Here is a 6,000-nt window from a genome sequence, read left to right as displayed (position 1 = left end):
CATTTAATATTGTTTCTTCAGGAGAATTTGTGTTGTGTTGTGAGTCCATTCTCTTTATTAGAACCACATTAGTGCAAAATGACAAAAATGTGCAAACATTAATGGGCTGTAGTTAATTTACATTCACAAAGTTCATGTGTTTTTATTCAGTAAAAACATTTGTTCATTTTCTGTACTGCTTATTCTCATAAGGGTCATGGGTGGTGCTGGAGCCTATCGCATGGCACAAGGAGACTGACAACTATTCACATTCACACTCATACCTAGGGACAATTTAGATTTTAGAGTGTTCAACCAGTCTACCCTGCATGTTTTGAGGATGTGGAAGGAAACTGGTTGAGCCAGAAAAAAAAAAATAAAACACGGGAAGAACATGAAAACTCCACAGAGGAAGGTCCGGACCAATGATCGAACCCTCGATTTCAGAATTGTGAGGCCAAAACGCTAACCACTCTTCACCGGCCCTCTCAGTAAAAAAAAATAAAAAAAAGGTTATTCTGAATTCAATCACTTCAACTGGATTCACATCTTATTAGCGCATAAACATTTTAATATCAATACTTTTACTTATGAATTTACATGAAATCCCTACTAGTGTTACCTATCAGAAATGCCATGTTTTGGTCTGGCTAGTTTATTTTTGTCAGGTTTGTATACAAGCATGAGCAGCCCCAGGGGAAAAGTGGAGCTAACTACACCAAAATAACAAAACAAAAAAAGCCACGAGAGTTCAAACTTTCGCACAAAAGCATACATTACGAATAATATAGTCACAAAAACAGTGGTTCCTTTCTATTAATGTAAGAATATACATTCCATGCAAATAACCTTTATTTTTTGGGGGGTATTTAGATAGTGTGACAACGATATTTCCCGAATACGAGATGAATAAAGTTATCCAATTCAATCCAATAAAACAGTGAATAATAAGATGCATGATAATTTCAATGTTAGATTGTGACAGTGCTTATGATCCGTAAATTCCGACACCTAAAGCGATATCCCAATATGTATCTCGTGGTACAGAGTATTTGTAACAGTACCCATCCTTACATTTGTGCTAGTCGTGCAGGGAACAGAACTGCTTTGCATGCACCAGAGGAATGTAGGTTGTGTTTTTGGCACTGAAACTGCTTGATAACGAATTGAATAAAACTCAATTATAAATAAAATGAGAGACAACACAACCATAAACTATCCATTTTCAAAGGAGCATTGGAAGACTAAACAACATGAATATATCCAATAAAATATTAATTTTGTTCTGTGATCGCTCACAGTTCAAAATTAATATTTAATACGACTTAACTCACATTCAGTAGGAATGAGTGTTCGCTTATTTAGGTGCAGCTAATATTTTGCCATATTTAGCTTCTAGCCAGCAGGCAGGAACAGAGTCGCCCTAGAACATCTGAATTGTCAACTTAACTTTCAGCACTGCAGCTGTCGTATTCACAGTTGACGTCTCAAGTAGCATATATACATAAACTAAAGGGACAGTTATGGGCACAGCTTTTTGGTCAATAACTCAAATTAACATCTGCTCTCGTATATTCTGTATTAAATCAGTTCATCTTTTTTTTCCAGGTCAATTGAGAAAATATCCTGAGTGTTGCAAATTTATTTAAAATTGATTTTTGTTATTAAGAAACATACAGTAATAACGATTTGTGCCGTCAAACTAAGGCATAAAAATCAAAACAATAAACATTAAAAAAGGATCAAAACTGGGGTTTTATTGCTGGTCCGTCCAATTTTCAACCTCCTTTAAATTCATGGAAATCTGTGTGTGTGAACAACAATTCACACAGTAAACACTAGCTAAATGGAATAAGCCTGCTTCTCCAATTTACACTGATTCTTGAACCCATCAGCATTTAAATGAAAAATACGAATTTGCAATCAAAGAGAATCTATCGAGGGGGGAAAGCTATAACAGTAAGAAGAGGTTGACAAATCTTTGACACCCTGACTGGTAGAGAGACTCAAAATATGCTTCCTTAACATATTCCAAATAGGGTTTAATGTTCCACATAGAATTTGATCCAATAACAATGGTTTATTGTCATCATGCAATTTAATCGGCAACACTTTTAATGCATATGTGACATGCTAAAATGTTTAAGTAATCGTGACATGTTAAAGTCTGTATCGGTATTTGATTATTGATATCTTGGTGCATATGGCTTGAGGCATGGCAGATTCATAGTCATTACATAAATGGAATCAGGTTCCAACTTCTCTTTAATAGCATCTTTATGACAAGGGAGATCGTGCATCATGTTTAGCATGCGGTGAGTTGTAGATCCTGAGCATTGACAGCCCAAGCCAATCTCTCCAACAAGATGCGGATCTTACCACCTTTTGAGTTGGCTGTCGACACCATCTAAAGTTCATAATAAATCGATGGACAGAAAGCCCACATTCAGGATACCAATTGTCTAGCCATCTTCCTCGTCATAAAAAGTTCTATTGGTTCAAGCAGGCACCCCTTTGTGCGCTCTTCTTAGAGAAAAAAATCTGATTCATTGTTCGACCAGTTGAACAATTCCATGAATTGCAAAATTGAAAGAAAATCAATGTGTATGATAAATAAAACAAATATATCACAACCTAGATTCCCAAGGTATTGAATCCATTGCAACATGACTTTTCTGGTTGGTTTGTAAGATGGGTCGTCTCATCTAAATAGGTTTCATCAGTTGTTGTAACAAGGCCTAGTTAAGACAGGACTAGCCTCAGCAATGACCTGATGAAGCATGCTTGGATGAGAGGCAAAACGTCTACCAAGGCAATCAGAAAAGTTCAGTTGGGATCACTTCAATACTCTGGATTCAAATGACCTCGATGAATGAGAATATTCACAGTCATCGCAAGCCAGAGTCAGCAAATGGGGAAAGATAAGAAAGAAGAGAGCACAGCCAAAAGTGGCCATCTCTGTTGAGAGCTAGCAAAGAAGAAGAAAAAATGCCAATACAATTTTCTTTTACGTGGGTATGTTAACTGGTTTCTTCAGCTCACTAGTCAATCTCTTCTGTGAGCTTTTTCCCACTTGTATCAAAGCCACATGCAAACTTTATTGTTTGAGTTAACACTATTATTATACTCCACCACCCAAAATGTTCCACTCTCCTGCAATTATATTGTACTTTGAATATAAATATTCTGATTGCTGAGTCGATATATTTGAACTAGTACTAGTGATGAGCCTTGTAATAGTATAGGATACAAAGATAGTCACTCGTTGGCTTTGTACATTAGATCAAAATCAAGCATGACTCTCTCTCTCTCTCTCTCTCTCTCTCTCTCTCTCTCTCTCTCTCTCTCTCTCTCTCTCTCTCTCTCTCTCTCTCTCTCTCTCTCTCTCTCTCTCTCTCTCTCTCTCACTCTCTCTTGCTCTCTCTCTCCCTCTCTTTCTCTGTGAGTCAGTAGCTGAGTCAACGTGCTCTAACGACCTTTTTGGGGGGGACAAAAACTTTCTAATGATTTAAAATGTGATAATACAGAAGAAGGGCAGAGAGACAGCACACAGGATCGGAATCTATGCGCATGCAAAAGTAAAATTCAAACAGTAGGATTTCAGAATAATGGGAATTTTTCCACTAGTCACAACCTGCATACAGGTAAGATTTTTGCTGACATATTTTCAGCACTTGCACAGTTGATTTCAATGTATAATAATAAGTCAGATACACCATTAGAATGAGTATGATGTGAAGCACAGATGTATCTGCCATTCTTACGTAGTTTCGTTCATTGATAACATTTCAACACGTGACTTAAAATAATAATTGCTAGAGCCAAACATAGCAACATCCAGCAAGTGCCATCTTGAATGTTGACGAAAGATAATCAGTGCCATGACGTGGCAGAAGCTAACAATATACACAGAAGACGGTGCTTTTTCCGTAAACTAGGTTCTGGCTGAGGGAGTGAACAGTACTTAGAATCCACCGTTGTCTTGCAGTTTATCTCCCTGTGTGCAGAACCTAAATCCAGCTATTTGTGATAATCCACTGATTGTAGGCAGCTAACAGACATTTGTTTTACGACAGATGGCAGATTCGGATAAACATTTAATTAGCAACTCATCAGCTCTGTCAGAGCTAATTGCCTCCGGCACTAGTCGCAGCCAAACGCAGCTTCTTGCACTGCTGGACTGCACAGCAGCAGTGAGTCTACTGGCAGAACCCCAGGTTCCGTACATTGTCCCAATATTGCAGCCTAATCCAGCCATTCTGTCGCCGTCAACTCCTCTCTGTGCAAACTGAAGTAAATACATTTCATAAATAAAAGTAGTAACAGTACGTTTTGAACCGCTTATCCTCACAAAGGTTGCAAGGGTGCTGGAGCATATCCCAGCTAGCGATGGGCACCGGGCTGGTTACTTCCTGATTCGGTGATACAGGACAACCATTCATACACATACATAGGGACATTTCAGTGTTCAACCACCCTACCATACATGTTTTGGACATGTGGGAGGAAAGCGAATTATCTAGAGAAGACTCACCGAAGCCCTGGGAGAACATGCAAACTGCACACAGTGAGGACTGACTAGGGATCGGATTCTCAACTCCAGAACTATGAATCCAACGTGCTAACGTTTATTTAGGTGGCCCAGTGGCGCGTGTGATTGGCGTGTCAGCCTGACAGCTCTGAGTTCCTGGGTTCAAATCCATGTAATGTCTGTGTGGAGTTTGCATGTTCTACCCAGGCCTGGGTGGATTTCCTCTGGGCACTCCGGTTTCCTCCCACATACCCAAAAACATGCATGGTAGGCTGATTGGACACTCTAAATTGCCCCTTGGTAGGCATGTGAGTGTGCATGGTTGTTTGTCTCCTTGTGCCCTGCGATTGGCTGGCCACCGATTCAGGGTGACCCTTGCCTCTGGCCCTGAGACAGCTGGGATTGGCTCCAGCACCCCCGTGACCCTAATGATTATAAAAGGGTTCAGAAAATGAGATGAGATTGTATTTTGACAATCTGTGTGTCAGGCTCGAGTCTAGGCAGGAGGGTGGAATGTGCCTGTTACCAAATCTCAGGTTCAGCACCAGACGGGTTGGACAGCAACAATTGTCAGCAATCATCATCACTGACCTACCTAAGCCAGCCAGAATTTGACGACGCCACTTGTCTCCATCAGTTTACTGTCAGTGCCTTCTCATGTTACTTCCTGTTCTTGTTGCATGATCTCTGACCAGGTGTCAGCAATAAATCATTGATAGAAAATTATTGCATACATTTCCATATATTTTCAATTGACTTTTTGCGATTAAATATATTTATTTTTGTGATAAAAATTTAATAATTAGTAGTCGCAAACCAAATTTATTTGCAGTCATTTTCCTCATTCATACACCTTAGCGTGCAATACATTTACTAATGCATGCACAGAGTAAAACATGCAGCTGCATGCTTGCACTCAGATTGCATTCCTCCATGCATTCATGGCCCAATGTTAGTGCTTGCAGTGCTCACAAACACCAGCATGCTTAATATATTCAGAAAGTGGCTAATTATTGGTCGGGACACTGAGCTCTGATAGATTGGCTCAAGCATTTCCCAAACCACTATAAACCACGTCCGAGACGTCCTATGGACAAAGCCTACCAAAGAGACGTCACCTCGGCATGGAGTAGCCAAGCCATGCCCAATTTTTTGGACACATCGTTCATTTTACTGACTTCAAATATGGCTGAATGTTTTTCAGCATGGCTTCACTTGTTTTTGAGGACTGGAGGCATCACCAAAGCTTCTCCTACGGACCTCACGGCTTATGACCAATATGCCACATTCACCAACCTGTCTGATCCACATCTCTGCCACCCTCGCCAAGGCCCACCAAGTCGCAATAAAGATATATCGGCACTGTCAGAGTTGTCACTGTTGCCTGCTTCAGGAGCCTCCGCCCACGACCGTAACACTCTGAAATAACAGCAATGACCAGCAATGACGCTTTGGGATTTACATTAGTAGCATCACTGGACTGAACAGTA

This window comes from Stigmatopora nigra, chromosome 18 (assembly GCF_051989575.1).
Source record: "Stigmatopora nigra isolate UIUO_SnigA chromosome 18, RoL_Snig_1.1, whole genome shotgun sequence".
In the NCBI taxonomy this organism is placed as follows: Eukaryota; Metazoa; Chordata; class Actinopteri; order Syngnathiformes; family Syngnathidae; genus Stigmatopora; species Stigmatopora nigra.
Note: the sequence above shows the minus strand (reverse complement) of the source record.